The sequence below is a fragment of the Rhagoletis pomonella genome, unplaced genomic scaffold (assembly GCF_013731165.1).
Source record: "Rhagoletis pomonella isolate Grant_MI unplaced genomic scaffold, Rhpom_1.0 Rhpom_scaffold_00003, whole genome shotgun sequence".
In the NCBI taxonomy this organism is placed as follows: domain Eukaryota; kingdom Metazoa; phylum Arthropoda; class Insecta; order Diptera; family Tephritidae; genus Rhagoletis; species Rhagoletis pomonella.
The window spans coordinates 49,229,976-49,247,146 of NW_023458557.1; positions in this window are offsets into that span (position 1 = coordinate 49,229,976).

A 17,171-nucleotide genomic window follows, 5' to 3' on the forward strand; every position below is an offset into this window, starting at 1 on the left:
CCCATCACAATTTTTGAATGAGGCTTATCACCTGACAACGGAGAGAGAAGATCTTATCCGTCATTTGGTCTCCAGCCAGTTGAACATAGTCTATAGGCGCATGACCGATCGAATTAATGCGTGACATCAAATCAGCAGTGGCGTATTTTTCACCCTCAACGTGACGAATATCTGTCGTTATTTAAGAAATGAAATCAAGTTGCCTCACATGAAATGAGTGCACCAGCGGCTTGTGGTCGGTGTAAACGTGGCATTCCCTGTCTTCGACTATTTATCAAAAATGATGAAGGGTCAAGTACAATACTGTCAACTCTCGGTCGTACGTTTTGTATCGCATCTTTGCTGTCGTAAATTTTCTAGAAAAGCTGAGCATCTAGATGTAGCCGGCTTTTGCGGCGAAATTTCAAGCGTTCGAACCATAAGCGGGCTGCCTCCTCCGCTGCATCGATAACTTAAAGTTGTGATACACAATGGCTAGAGGCGTCGCACTATAGGCAAAACACGAGTTTTTTTCAAAATCGTAGATCTTCGCTTAGAAAAGAGATAATGGAATGGGAATTTTTTTATCGTGAAGATAAATGATCATATAATATCGCTAGCTTAGAAAGAAAAGTTGCTAAGTCCCATTTTAAAAATTTTACAGGAGAGAAAAAAATCTTCCTATAGCCATTTTCTTTAACTATTTCGCAAGACTTTGAATCAAACATTTTGCGCGTTTAAAGCAAAGCAAAATTCCATAAGAATCAGAAGGATTCGATATTTATTAAAAGATGTCGTATTATTTTGGCCTTATCGGATTTGTGGTGCTTCTTTTGGACTTAGCAAATTTTCCTTTTATTGCTTATGAAGAGGAAAAAATAAACCAAGTACCTTTATAATTTTCGAAAGGATGCGTATTCAATTTCTTTAGCCTCCTATATCAAAATATGGGTTTTCATAAAAAGAGGACTTAGCAACTTTTCACTCTAAGCTAGCGATATAGGAAAACTATAGAGAAGTTACAACAACAATAACTTAACCCTCAAAATACCGTTCAAAATGTCACCTTTTTTAATTTTGGATTTTGGCTCCCATTCCACTAGAAAACACTATATTTAATACACCATTAGCACTGTTTCTGAAAAATTTGTCTTTATTTTATCTTAAGACTCGATTCTTGGGACATTGGATGCTGTACCCGAGTGGCCAGATTGGAAAAGAAAAGCTACCTTTAAACTCTAATAACTCGTAAACTATCAGCTTTCACAAAAACATTTATATAACAAAAATGGTTATACTGGTCGATATCTTTACGAAAGTGCAGCATTTAACCCTTAAATGCAGAGTCTGTCATATATGAAAAGCTTTTTAACCCTTTCAAGGCATAGGCAAAATGGTTCTCAATATGTTTTCAACGTACTTTTCTTTTATTTTAATTTTTATTTTTAATATTTTTATTTTTTTTAATTATTTTTTTTTATTTATTTTTTTTTATTATTATTTTACTATGGAAAAATTTTCTACAATTAATATCTACGTCAACATGAGAAAAAGCCCGTTCAAAAGCATATTGAGAACCTTTTACCTCTGCCTTGAAAGGGTTAAAAAGCGTTTCATATATGACAGACTCTGCATTAAAGGGTTAAATGCATTCCATTATCTCTTTTCTAAGCGAAGATCTACGATTTTGAAAAAAAACTCGTGTTTTGTCTATAGTGCGTCGTCTGTGGGCATTCTTTCATATATGTATGTACATATGTGCTATTTCTACCGTTATATATTTTTTGTCTACTCGGTTATTCCATGGGGAATTCATGCTTTATTTAAATTTAAAAAATTAAATTACTACACCATTTTAATTAATTAGTGTGTAGTCCAGTTTTGTTTTGTAGAATTTTCGTTAATATACACTTCAGTTTTTACACATTGAATATATCTGCATATTTATATATTTACGCGTATCTGTTTACATTTATTTATGTACAAGTCTACAAAATCTTATTACTTATAAAGCGATTTTTAATCTTCGTTGCTTAACACACATTTTTTCAATTACTTCTTGTGTTGTAATCGGCACATCATTATGTACCGCTAACATCGTTAAACCATTCAGCCGCTCCTTAATTGTATAAAAAGAAGGGACAAATAAGATGGCATATTCAACAATTGAGTAGTCCACTTGCAAAGTGCGCTATGTAAATTTATTTTAGATTTTTAGTTTTTGGTGGGTTTCATGTCCACTAACAGCAGAGTGAAAAATTTTTCTATATTCTGAAAAAAATAGCATGAAATGTTAACTACTCTTGCAAAAGTCGCTATAATACTTATTTATACACTTTCAAATGTCTCCTCTTCGTATGAACTTAGAAAACTGCAAGAAAACGTAGTAGTTTCGGTGCCTAGTGGAAAAGGTCGCAAAAAAGCAGCAAACTAGTCTTCCTAGAGGAGGGAACGCGAAAAGCTAAAAAAAGCTAGCTATGTAAAAGTTACTGTTTCAAAACTTGCAATATTAAATTTTTAAATATAAAATTTGCAAATCTACCGTACTGAAATGTTATTTTCTAATGGTATTAGGCTCTTATTTATCCAAAATTTCAGGTAATAAAAAAAGATACAGTTCGGATGTTACTTGTTGTCGTAGGCGTTTTTTTTTTAATTTATGGTTTACTTTTATAAAATCACATAACGCTGTTGGCAAGTGGACTACTCATATATTCATTAAAAGATAATTTGTCATCCGTCTGAAATAAAAAAATTTTAAATCAGAAGGATAAAATAGTATTGTGTTATTAATTCAAAAGTAAATAATTGTAGTTCAATGACGAAGGGGGGGCGAGGAATCTATCCCCCCATATCCCCCCTGGCTACGCCACTGCACTAGAGAGCAACCAATCCAAAGCCTCTTTTACCGCGACCACCTCAGCCTGGAAAACGCTGCAATGATCCGGTAGCCTAAATTTCAGGTCGATGGAAGACACACCCATCCACCTTCCCATTCAGCTTCGATCCATCTGTAAATAAGTTTACAGGTTCTCGATTCTAGATACTGCACCCCTCCCAGTCTCCTCTCGCAGGAATGTGGGTGGTAAAAGATCCATTCGGACCCAGAGTGCAGTGGTCCGTCCGAGTCGGTAGGAACCCGAAGCCTTTTAGAATTTTGAAGTGCCCATAGCTCGAGGTGAACTTAAAACCCACCCCACTTAGCCTTCCTGCGGCGCGCGCAGTGGCAGCTCTGCCAGCTATATCTATAGGCACAACATTTAACAAGGCATTAAGCGCAAGACTAGGTGTGGTTCCCCACTGATTCCAATTAAGGCGGCTCTTTGCACCTTCTCCACCTGCTTGACGATGTTGGTCTTGCCAGGTGCGTTCCACCAGACGAGTACCCCATATAATAAAATTGGTTTAATTATAGATTCATAAAGCCAATGAACTACATTCGGCGAGAGACCCCAGCGATTGCCAATGGCCCCAACCACAATACAATGCTATTGTAGCCTTCTTGCCTCTTTTCTCTACGTTAGATTTCCAGGTAAGCTTACTGTCAAGAATCAAGCCCAAGTACTTCACCCTGTCTTAGAGTCTTAGATGAAGACCACCCATTGAGAGAAGACGGCAATTCGGTACCTTATATCTCCTAGTTAAAAAAACAATTTCCGTTTTACTTGGATTTACACCCAGCCCGCAACTAAAGCCCAGTTCTCAACCAAGCTCAGGTAACCTGCATAAGTTCAAACAGCGTTTCCGGAAACTTTCGTTTTGTTATCAATACTACATCATCGGCATTGGCGAAAGCCACTTCTCTCCAGAGCCACCAACAGGTCATTGATGACAACGGCTCAAAGCAACGGCGAGAAAACTCTACTCACATATCTCCGGATTGAAGCGCTCCCCCACTTTGCCGTGACAGTTCTGTTGCAAAGCAGGCGGTAAATAAACCTGGCATGGTCGGCTTGGGAGTTAACTACAGCCTCAGGCAAAACATTATTAAAAGCCCCCTCGACCGACCGCAAATTCCTTCTGCCGTGTGTAATGCCGTTTCAACAGACTTGCCCTTGCAGTAAGCATGCTGATCAAAGGAAAGGCGCTCTCTGAGGAACCCGCTCCTGAAATGCACATCGATCAGCCTCTCCAGCGTCTTTACAAGAAACGAGGAGACACTTATCGGCCTCGTGTCCCTGGGTGATACATGAGAGGCTTGAACACCACTCTGACTACCCTTCGAGGCCCCGGAACATGACCATTCGCCCCAAAAAGCCCTCGAAAATGGTCATGAACCAGCAGCACTACACTTCTGCAGTGGGCCGGTATTATGCCGCCTGGGCCTTAAAGAGCTAATGGCCCAAAGAAGGCGATCCACGGTTAGGATTTCCGAAACGCTCGTCTCAGGGCTCAACGCCTCTAACCGGATCCCTCCCGGATCCGGGTTGCATGGGAAATCAGCAAATAAAAATGATGATGAAAAATAAAAGTGTTAAAAAGGTGCCATTCTTTTTAATTCTTCCCATTTAGCATTAAAATTAGAAACACAGTTCAATGCCAAAGTAAGATAAACCAGTTGTATACACTATAGAAATTAGAAAATGTTAGTTGAGAAAAAGAAGTACACGCAAAGGATTTTACAAATATGTATTGAAATATTACTATTTTTCAAAAGTGCCATTTTTGCGCTTTGTGCCAAATTGAAAAATTAAGTGCCATATAAAGTAAAATAGGGCCATGGCATGATTTGAGCCAATTTGGCAGCCCTGGCTCTCATCCTTTATGTATCCCAAGGGGGGCGGGATTCTCAGAGAGAACTCGCTGAGCCTCCACGAAGTCCGCTTCATTTTCCTAATCTCGGATTTATATATCCCAAGCCCAATCTTATACAGTGCCCAGTCGGAGGCTGATATACTCTTCCTGGCCTTATTGAAAAGGCCTCTGTTTGAGGCCCTAAGATCCGAGAGCTCTTCTGACCACCATAACGGTTTGCGCTTAGCTTTGTGCTGACTCAGGCGACAAGACATATCAATAACCCTTTTTCACGAAGTCTTAATTCGTCGATTGAACTTTCAAGCAAGGTCCCGCTTTCTGCAGTATAAGTCCCAGTTGGTTTCCTCAGATTACTGTAAGGTTTGTGCTTAGGACGCGCTTCGTCCAAAGTGAATTGTATGTACCGATGATCAGAGAAGGAGTGGTCACTGAGGCCTCTCCAGCCAGAGATACGGGACATTATATCAGAAGAGGCCAGCGTGATATCTAAAACCTCTTCCCTGCTAGCCGTTAAAAAAGTGGGGTTCCTTCATTTAGAATCAAGTTAAAGAGTGACTAACCTTTAGTGTTGATGTCCGAGCTGCCCCAAATCACATGGTGGGAATTTGCGTCAAACCCAGTAACCAGAGTTCTCCGGTTGCACTCTCCAGGCTCACCACCACAATCTCGAACCAAGATCGAGGTCTACCTGCGTCCCGCTGCACCACCAGTTTGTAGTCCTTTGTCCCGATACCAGAAACCTTTAACAGGGTCGGTACGGGATGCATTCGCAACCCCAGAAGCACCCTCACCACAGCCCTCCTGGTCGCCGCTTAGCACCCCCTGGGCCACTCGAGCGACCGCACATGCTGCTCAGATAGCTGCGCAGCACCGTGCTCGCCGTAGCGCGCCAAGATCTTCGTACCCATACGACGGTCATCACGTGCTTTTCTGGTTGGCCCGGTGTGCCGTTTAGGCCTAACGGAGGAATTCCCCACGGGCTTAGCAGCGAGCCCTTCGCTGGTTCCGGCCACACTGTCCAGTGGCCTCCTGTCCAGATCCGCAGACGACTTCATCTGCGGCCCGACTTCCTTCCTGGCTGCAGGCGAATTCGCCCGCGCCACTACCCCCGAGTCTTGGTGCGCTGGGTTCACACCGGCACCACCAAAGACGAGTACAGGCAAAGAGGTCCACTCCGACCCCTGACTGCACCTTGCAGCATCAGCTGCGCCACCCTACCCAGGAGTCGATTCCGCCTCCTTTAAAGAAGAGTGCACGAGAAGATTCAACTTAGAGTCTTCCCCGCCGCTCAAATTGTTACTGGAATTGGTTTTGTTGCTGTTTTTTTTATTAGAGTTTTTTTTTGTTTTTTGTTTGTATTCATCTTGATCGTACGACCACCGGCCCGACGAGGCGGCAGCAAGGCCACCGCTACTCCCTGAGGCGGCCGGGTGTCAGGAAAGCGCCGTTAAAATACAACCGGTCTGGTGAACCCCCTGGCCGCAAACCTTCCAATATGCACGGTCTCGCTTAACACCTGTTATGTCGCTGACTGTTGGGGTAAGGTTGGCTGGCGTACAGGCATGCTCGCTAGCCCAGGCTCAGCTCGTCGGCGGGGGGGTCATCTCCAACCATCTTACCTGCAGCTGACACTAACAAACAATAGTAATCATGCCTGGTTGTAGTCAGAATACTAAATCAAACAATAGAGGGGAAGCTGAAGAAGATAGAAAAAGGCCCGTCCTGGTCAGGTGGAGTCAACCACCCCTACTAAATTTTTTTTTCTGTAGCCTTGGACCCTGCCGTGACTCCAACAACTGGCAGAGTCCCCTTAGCCTGACCGGTTTCCGTCTGTCTAGTGTCCAGTCATGTCCCTGTCATCCCAGTCATTGCGTCGCGCCAACCATTTCCCCTCTTGTTGCACCAGTGCAACACCCACACCAAACAACTACAAAATTAGCAAATCATAATTTTTTTTTTCTATCACTGATTTACATGCTCTTTATTACAAAAAAAACTTACAAATCTATTACCTAACTACAAATCCAAATCCTGATACAGTTCCTATTTCCACTAAATTTGAGTTCAATATCTATAGTAAAAACTATACTAACTAAACTTATTACTATATTTAAAAGTTCACTCTCCTATGTACATACGTATATTCCAATTCAACAATTAACAAAATTCAATTCCTTCATGTTACTCATTATACTGATAACAAAAAAAAAATCAACTTCAACAAAAAAACTCCGAATAACCTAATTCATATATATATGTACATATGTGTTTATGATGTAATCCTCAAATGGATAATAAAAATACTAAGCAAAAAAATAATGTTAAATAAAAAATAAATTAAAATGGTAACACAAGATGAAAATAAGTGTGGTGCGACACATCTCCCATCTCAAAAATACTCAATTTAGTTTAGCGAGTTTCTAATGTTTTGCCCGTCGCTGTATATAATCCCCAAAAAACTCCTGCTCTTATCTTCTCTACAACTTGTATTCTTGTATGAATACAATTAGTGAATGTATATAAGTGACTAGGTATGTTCATGTGTATGTATATTTCTATTTGTAACTTTGTACATAAGCTTACGTTCTAGCACTTACCAATCTCACGTGTGATGTAGGCGCCTGCATACAGAAGATATGGTTCAGCTGAAAAAGAATAAAAGGCAAAAGACTTCCAATACCTAGCGAGAGTAAGAGCCAATTTACACGACGACTTTTCACCCTGAGTTTTTGGCACGTTCCCTCTTGAAAAAGTCTTCGAAAATCCTCGTGCATTTACACGATGACTTTTTCTTTGCGGCGTTTCTTGCGTATTTTGGACATTTAAGCGTAAAATTTCCTTTGGTCAACTCTTTTCAACTCATTTTTAAAGCGGAGCGAATCGCGAACTCAAAGCAAAAATACGAAAAAGTGAACTCGATAAAAGCGAAGCGTCAAAAAAACCCCTCGATTTCGCTCACCGTGCGTGCTTGCCTACCCCGCTGACTTCGCTACACTTCTTGCCAACAAGCTCGACATGCATGACTTTCCACCCAGGGTGAAAAGTCATCGTATAAATTGGCTCTAATTGAGTGGGAATATTTTTGGGGTTCACTACGCATGGACTAGGAATGGTCAATGAGACATTAATACTCGCCCGTGATGATCGCCACGTTTCTGGCTGCCTACCAGACTATTTTTAAATTACAGACAAAAAACTTAATATATATGTCTATCTTCAAATATGATCGGCCTAACTAATTAATAATAAAACAAAATATATATAAAAGCTCGATAAAGAAACAATATATGGGCATTCCCATGGGGGCGCACGTGACAGTCGTACGATTTCAATGTGATACAAAAAAGGAATACCATTTGTTTTCTTTAACTTTTTTGGGCCATTGTTAGCTCTATATTTAACCGAAAAATTAAATCAATCGAACTGCTTGGTCCTGAAATAGAAGCATTTAAAGAGAGGTTCGTTACGTGACAAAAAATGGAAGTTGATTTTTTCTTTTCTTGCAAAATCGCAAAACTCTGCGAATTGTGGATGGCTATTTTGATGAAACTTATTTTGATATGATTTGGAGCAATTCTAGTTGTTTTTAGAGTTTTTTGAATTAATGCAAATGTTTCAATTCTCTTTTACAACCCCTAGTGTGAAACGTGACGTGACGTGGCGTGACGTGACATAAATTTCCATCGTTATATTTTTGTTAATATTGCTTTTAAATGAATTTTCAACGCAAATAAAACATGTATTTTATGTAGAATATACTTTATATTTTGACTTCAGCGCCAATTCAGGGTCAATTTATTGGAAATCTATGATTTATTATGTTTCAACCAAATACGCCAAATTCGAACCAAATCGGACCATAAATACCGTTTTTCGAAATATCTCGACCTTGGCACCACCTAGGAAGACCGTTTTATGCAAACATGATTCTAATTACATAGCCAGTATATATTTTAAAAAGCAGACAAATCGGCCCGTAAATACGTTAGATATAAAAATTTTATTTTTTTTTTGTCGTGGTGGACCTTCCGGTGGAAACACCCATATGTATAACTATGTAATTGTGCGCAAAGAAAATTACCAACAAAAACTACTGCGTCTCGGAAAATGGTGCTCATATGCACCAACTAATTTTTAATTCTGGGAACTTAAGCGACTATTTGACTTCAAATTCGTGGATAAATTAGCTGGTAAGTAAAAATTCCTGTGGCGAGAAATTAGTGACAAAAAAAATTACATTCATATGTATGTAAGCTAACCAAAAGTTAGGTTAAGTTCGGGCCATCAAAACTATTCCCAACTTAGTGCAAAAAAAAACAACAACAAGGCAAATACTCGGAGGATAGTGGTGGTCGGCGTGGTGAGTCACTCCATTTTCTGGAATCTGCTCGATCCGCAGAGAGCCGTGACATGAGCACGTGGAAGTGCTGGCTCAAGCGTTTCTCGTGCGAAGTCCGGTACTCTATCAGCGGATGTATGTACGTCTGTATATATGTATGTATGTTGTTCTCCCTCTCCTTCTTTCTGTTTCCACTGTGTGGAACCTAACTTTTAATCCTCTATATAATTACGGTCGTTAACTTCTGCAAAGGTGATCAGCTGTGTCTTTATTGCAATTGTACTGCTTGACCGTAAAATGACCTAAGTCGGAAATTATAAGTTCTGGGCCCCTTGGGTCTTCCTGCCTGATGACAACCTGCAAAATTGGTTCCCTTTATACGATCTGCTTTTTTGTTTTTGTTGTCGTTGCGAACTTTTGGTTGTTGTACGGTTGAAGTTATACTTGCGCGTGCATATTATTGTGGTCAAGTACGTTTATGTTTGTAAGTGAATATGTACCCTGTGGGGATAATCTCTAGTTCTGAACTGGTGCGCCTGTAGTACGTTTAGACCCAGCACTGGTTCGCGATAAATCTCTTTTGCATGCAAGCAACTGGCGAATTTAACATGGCGATGTTCTAGGAAGTGTCAATTGCCCCCCCGCTGCATCCCTTTTTCGGTAGTTCCGAACTAGTCCTAAATTCTATAGTTCCGAACCAGTTCTAAAATCGACAGACGAAAGAAAAAAGTATCATGATTTTTCAATCTTTTCGGTTCTTCCGGGTGCGATTTTATGTACATTGTTTTCAAAGAAACGTTTTTTCAATTTGAAATTAAATTTGTTTGAATGATTGTTAGAAATGTACGTTTACATACCTTTGGCTGTAGCTGACTTTGCAGAGGTGTTCGCTGTTATTTCTTAGATTCCAGACGGTCCCAAGATGTTGAAATGTTAACACAAATTTTGATTTTGTATTACCAAGCTATGAAAAAGCATCTGCAAAGTGCAGAATGAAAGTGCATTTGAACGAAAAAGCCGCCAAACACATATATATGTAAAGTAAACAAGCCCCCCGCTGCATCCCTTTTTCGATAGTTCCGAAATAGTTCTAAATTCGACAAATAGGATCTAGTCCGTTCTGCATCCTTTTTTCTATAATTCCGAACCAGTTCTAAATTCGTCACTTTAGATATAGATTTCTAATGAAAAAAGAGAAATAAAATAGTTTTTTTTGAGTCCCACATTTCGCTGATTTTGAACTGGTGGGGATCTACTTACTATAGGACTGGTTCGGATTTGGCGATAAAGATCTTGTACGGAACTAGAAATTTTATTCACCAGTCCGCGGTTTCCCTGCAGGGTATGTGCTCAGGCATACACAGGCACATACATACATATGTATGCATACGCAAGCACCGACTTTTAATTAGTTTCATTTGGCTTTTATTATATTGCTTTAGTTTAGTAATCGAAACTTTGTAATTATTATTAGTACTTGATTTGATTGTTATTGACTAAATTTAATTTAATTTAAAGGTATTTAATTTTGCTTATTTTAATTTGCTTCCGTTTTAAGCTAATTTGAATTTAATTTCGTTTAATTAAATTTAATTTTATTTTATTAAATCTTATTTAATTTAAATTTTATTTGAGTTTTTATTATTTTTCTTTCAAACTTAATTTAATTTAATTTAATTTAAATTTATTTTTTCAGCACTTCTGTTAACTTTCATTTTGATCAAATTATTATTATTTATTTATTTATTTTTTTTTTGCATCACTTTTCTTTAAGTTACACGTATTAACCAAAAGTTTAGCTGTACCAAGGCATTCAGTTAACTCTTTGCAACCACTCACCTCAAATAGCAGGATTCGAAGCGGATTCTGGTTAGAATCCCGTAGATGAATCCGTTTAAGCGGGAATCAAAAAAACTTTTAAAATTGACAAACTTCGCTAGCACTTCTCTTAGACACACCCGGATGCTTTAATGGCTGCTTTCAATCTTGATTTTTTGTTACAGCTAATTTGGCGATCGTGCCCCGATGCATTTGCATGCAGAAATTTCCTCCAACTTTCACTCATACTTACAAAGCCAATTGCTCTACGACACATTGTTACATGTACATTCACACACACACCCACAACAATGAGTTCGCCTTTTCACACATGTTGCGCAACATGTTTAGCAACCCGGTTGCGGAACAAACGAAACGTTGGCGTGATAGATTTGCCACCGATGTTGATGCAACGTGAGAGGCTGCCGTTACACACCCTGGATTAGGGGGTCGGTTGTAAAAATATGTGATTAATAAGAAGTATAAACGAAGTACATTTAAAACGGTGGCTGTGGTGCAAGTGTTAGAGAATATAAACGTACCTAAAAATTTGTAGCGGTACATGGCACATTAAGCAGGTGAATTAATAAAACAGTTTTCTTGCTTTATGTTCTTTTATTCGGCTATCTTATACATTATATTTTAAAGGCAACGAGGAGCTCTTAGCGTTATGCTGTTCGCATTTTAGCAATAATTTTTTTTTTAATTAAATTAATTTTTTTCTTTTTAAATAAAATAAAATTGTTGAATATAATTGTCATAAGGCCATATATAACAAAAACAAATAACTTAAGGATGTGCACACCTAAAAGTTAAACGTTCTTAAAATAGAATTATTAACAAAAAACTAATAAAAACAATAACCATGATTCAATAACATTGTGCTACACAAAAAATATGCAAGGATTCTCATATAGAAATTATGTTTTGTTATAGCCCATAGGACACGATTTGGATTTTGAATATTATATGATGGGAAGAAAAAAAGGTCATGTGATGTTTTTCCTTCCAGCGCATAGTGGTTTAGCCCCATACATTATTTGGTGAAAATTAGAAGGAGTAGGCGTAGGGCTTTAATTTTTCGTGTGTAGCTCCTAAGGACATAAATCAAGAAAAATAACGAAAAATGGGTGTGATCGGTTTATTTTAAAGCCTACCTCCCATACAAACCTAACCTCCAAAACGCCTTAAAAATGACATTCAAAAAGCACCGATGAATGAAGGACTTCCAAATTACGTCCATATAATCACAGTAATGGAGTAAATAAACATAAAAAAAATTAGCAAAATCGATTTACTTTAACCCATACCTCCCATAAAAACCTAACCCACAAAAACGTTTAAAGATTTAATTAAAAGTGCAGCGATGAATGCACGACTCCGAAATTTTGGCCATATATTGTAAATGATAATATAAGCAAACACCCTTAAAATGGCTGTAATCGGTTTATTTTTACGCACACCTCCCATACAAGCCTAACCTTAAAAAACTTAAAAAAGTTATTAAAAGGTAAAAAAAAGTACAAAAAAGGGACAGCAGAATCTATATATATAAAATAATAGCCGTTTTCGTTGTTCGGAGTTAACTCAAAAACTACTGCATAGATTTCAGTCAAATTTTCAGAGCTTATACCTTGCATATATGGTCCTATTATAGGCAACCAAAAAACTCGCTAGGTGGCGCTGGGGTCGAGTTATTTATAAAAGTCCTATTTATGAACCGATTTCGTTCCAATTTAAATCGTGTGCTACCTCCGCGATGATAAATACGTATGCGAAAAATATACCTGATAGGTGGCGCTGTAGTCGAGTTATTTGTAAAAATCGTATTTATGAACCGATTTCTTTTAAATTCAAAATGTAAGCTACCAGCATGATGGAAAATACGATTGCCAAAAATATACCCGCAAGGTGGCTTTATGAACCGATTTCGTTGGCCCGCATATAAATGAAAACTGGTTTACGGACCAATGTTGAAGTTGCAAGATCATAGAAGAATATTACTAACGCTTGGCAGAGATATCACAGGTGGAAATAAGACCATCGGTAAAACTCATGACATCGAAAGGGATTAGTATTTAGGTAGTGATACCATCTATTTTTGGCCTATGTGTGAGGAGGATTCTGCTCTTTATTCGTTTCAATTTAAACTAAAAATTTTTGCTTTACAGACCGCTTTTGCTTTTAAACGCTATTTTTGTATTGGCCAACGCAAAAGATCTTATTAGGCGCTGCGAAGCAAGCGGGCATTGGCTAGTATGTATATAAAAATGGTGACTCAGGGTGGGTAAAACTGTTTAGACTTCAAGGTTAAAAAACATAAATTTATTTTTTTACTCGCTATGCAACATGTAACTTTTTAGTAAAGGTAGGCAAACAAATTTACTTAGTCCAGTATAAATTTTCTCAATAACTCTTCTGTAAAGTTTGAATATCTATTTTTAAGGTATTCGATACACTTATGCACTTCATGATTACTTGCAATTGCAATTTCAGCTAACACTGAATTAAAAATGTTGAAATTCGCCACAATTGCTAAATTCGGTTTTACTTTCTGAAACAGATAATAAAAGATGAAGTAAAAAATAATAACTCACCCTTTTATACTTTACCACGTCGTTTAAAAGTCAATTACCTTCAATATTTATGATTTCTAATGCTTGCACTATTTTCGAATAAAAATAGGTTTGTTAGTTGAATCACACTTTACAAAAAGAATTGCAGATAATTGCAGCTGGAATAGATAACATATTAATCCTAACTATTATAGAAATAATTAGTGCTATATCACAACAAATCGGACGGAGCAGAAAAAAAGATGTAGTCCATTAAATTAAGAAGTGCGCGGAAAAAATACTAATTTCTTTTAATTAAATACTTATGTATACTGGACAGAAAATCAGGTCATGTAATGACATTTTCAATAATAAATGTTTTGTCAAGGTGATGTGCGTTTCAGAGTTACTCACTTGAAACAAGTATGTAACTCAGATTTTCATACAGAAGTTTCATCTCGATGCCCTGGTCGCCCTGTTCCATAATCTGACGATTATCTAGAGGGATTTTCTTAATCTGACGGTCTAAAAAAATAATTTCGTTTCTGAGATGCACAGCAACCAAACATATATTATTGTAAACACCTATTATTTTATCCGTGCAACTATTATCATACAGCAAGTCCGGTTCGATTTGGTCGTCAATTTCTTCTAAATTTTTCCCATCTGTAACAAGAAGTAATTTGCAATATTTTTTTACATATTAAGTGAAAGGTGTGTTATTAAAGAACTTAGTAGAACAAGTTTTTTTTAGTCCAACAAGTTTTTTGACAAGAATTTGATCCACAAAACAAAGAAAGTCCATTTCCACTCATCGTGAATCACAAAATGTATACCTGGTTTATACCTACGCAAGTACCGCATTAAGAAAAAGCCAATTTGACTTAACACATACATATTTCTTTCAAGCATTTTACCTGTGTCTTTACAGCGCACTCCCTGAAACCGTATTCAAAAGTATAAAAAATTTGTTGTTGTATTTCGATATTTCAAACATTAACTCAAATTTATTTTAATAATAATTCAAATTTAAAACGGGCAGTATAAAGATGTACATGCATACATAAAACCCACAAGTACGTACATACGTACATACATATCCACATCCAGCCATACATACGCTACATATTTATATACATACATACAGATCTACATGCATACATACAACCATACATACATACACCCATACGTATGAACAACCAAAGGGAAGCACGCAAAAGTGCAAAGCATTCGTACACACCAATACTCCGCGAGAATTCGGTGCGCAAACATGCCAAAAATCGCGATCATTCATTCACTTCTCAACCTGCTTATCCAACAACCGACTTAAGTTGATTAACGCCAACTCAGCCAGCACCAGCTTCCGTAGGTAAGCACGGAGCGCATCGGGACGGCTTAGGCAGTGTAACCTCGAGCGCCCTGGCTTGTCCTGCGGGAAAGGCCGAGAGGTTGAGGGGGGCCTGTGAAAGGGGGAATACCCCTCGCACAGACCCCCAAACCCATTATTTTAAAAACGGTCTCAGTGGACAGGAGACGAACTCTACCGCGTGGCGAGCAGGCATTGTGCGGTGGATAAAACCGCCCCACAATTTCAAGCCACCACGATTGAATACGTACCGTCTCACCCCAATGGGTAAGCACGGGGCGCATCGGGACGGCTTAGGCCGTGTAACCTCGAGCGCCCCTGGCTCTGCACATGGGGAATACAGACTGACCAAGCTGCCGTAGGTAGGCACGGAGCGCATCGGGACGGATTAGGCCGTGTAACCTCGAGCGCCCGTGGCTCTGCCTACGGGACAGGTTGGTGGTTTGTGGGAACATATTGACGACCAGCTTCCGTAGCTTCCGTAGGTGACTTCCGTGACCGTTTCGGACCGCCAATATTAAGTGCCGCCCTGGGCCAAGACTACAACGAGGAACCGCCACCGATTGTCATTAACGAGGACCGCTAGCCCAATCATCACCATCCAGGGCGTCATCATTATCACTAAGCATCGCTGCCGCCCCAGGCCGAAAGCAACACCAAGAGCCGCCACCTTTCAGGGCCGCTAGCAACATCATCCCATCCAGGGCGTTGTCACCGTCGTCCTTCATTAGGGCCGGACTTCCGCCTTCCTCACCATTGGGCCGCCAATATCATTGCCGCCCTAGGCCAAACCGCTACCGAGGACCGCTACTTGCTGTCTGCCGCTAACATCATCGCCATCCAGGGCCGCTGCCACCGCCGTTACTCATCAGAGGCCCGTTGTTATAACTAGGGCCGCCAATACTGCTCTCACTACGGGAGGTCGCTACCGCCCTCACCACTATTTGGGCCACCGTCAACATCACCGCAGGGCCGTCACTACTAAAGGGACTGCTACTGCCGTCACGATCAGCACCGTCGCTCTCATTGGCTGCAGTACCCGTGCTGTGGGCATTTACCATCATCACGCTCGCTACCGCTCTCACTGTCATTAATCACCGAACCATCACCGCTCTCACCGTCACCGCTCTCAACATCACCGCCCGTCACTAGCCACCAGTGTTGCCATTTTAGCCGTTTTCCGGCTAGATTTAGCCGGTTGCGATAGCAAACAGCCGGAGAAATTTCAATTTAGCCGGCAGCCGATTTGTTAGCCGTTTTGCAGAAAAAAATTAGCCGTTTCTGGCCGATTTTGTTATTTGCCTTGTTTTCTTAAATTTCAAATATATATATATGTTTCTATTTTTGACTAAGCGACCCAAAATCTGTTAGAAATTTCTACTAGCCTTATCGTGGAGAAAATTTTCATGTCAGGCAGGGTTGTATGAAATTGGGCCGATCTCGCTTATTTTTATTTTAAACGAAGAAGGGATTTTCTTCATAAAATGTTTGTTATAAATGTCTTAATTTTAAGTGTGAAGTTTTATTCTCAAACTTAGAAAATAAGAAATTGTTTCACTGTTAAGATACTTAAGATGCGTTTGTGTTTGGATATAATGCCAACAAACAGAATAAATATTACATGTGATATTGTCTTCCCAGATAGCGCATATTCAATTCCGCCTAAATTACAAAATATCGTTTTTGCCCACTCCCAAAGGTTTAAAGTAAGGGAAAAATTGATATTTTCAAGCACTATGTACACATACACTGCTGGAACAAAGTATTGGCACAGCAAATTTTTCACAATGTATGCAACAATTTTCATTCTAATATTTTTCCGCAAATTTCGTATGAAAAAATGGTTTATTCTACAAGAAAAAACATAAAAATATAATTCCTAAACTTTATGCAAAACTCGCGAAAATTCAGCAAATTTTCATGAAAATGTTAAACTTTTTAATCAGATTTTTTTAGAATTTTTTGAGTATCCATATTTTTAGCCCAATCAATTTTATAAAAATAAAGCGCAAGCTTTAAGTAGCTAGGGATTACCGTTGATTTTTGGCAATTTTTTTTCCACGCTGTCTCTTCCATAAAATCTTTTTTTCCGAAAATCCTTTATATGGAAAAAATGCAAAACACCTTCAACAAAAAAAAAATCTCAAAAATCAAAGCGATTTTTGACTAAGTTCGTTTTCGCATTTTTTATTACTAGAATTTAATGGGCTATAAAACTGCATACTCAAAAAAATTCTCAAAATAAAAAGTTGAAAATTTTGATGAAAATTTGCTGAATTTTCGCGAGTTTTGCACAAAGTTTAGGAATTATATTTAATATTTTTATTGAGCTTTGTACCACGATTGTTTATTAGGAAAA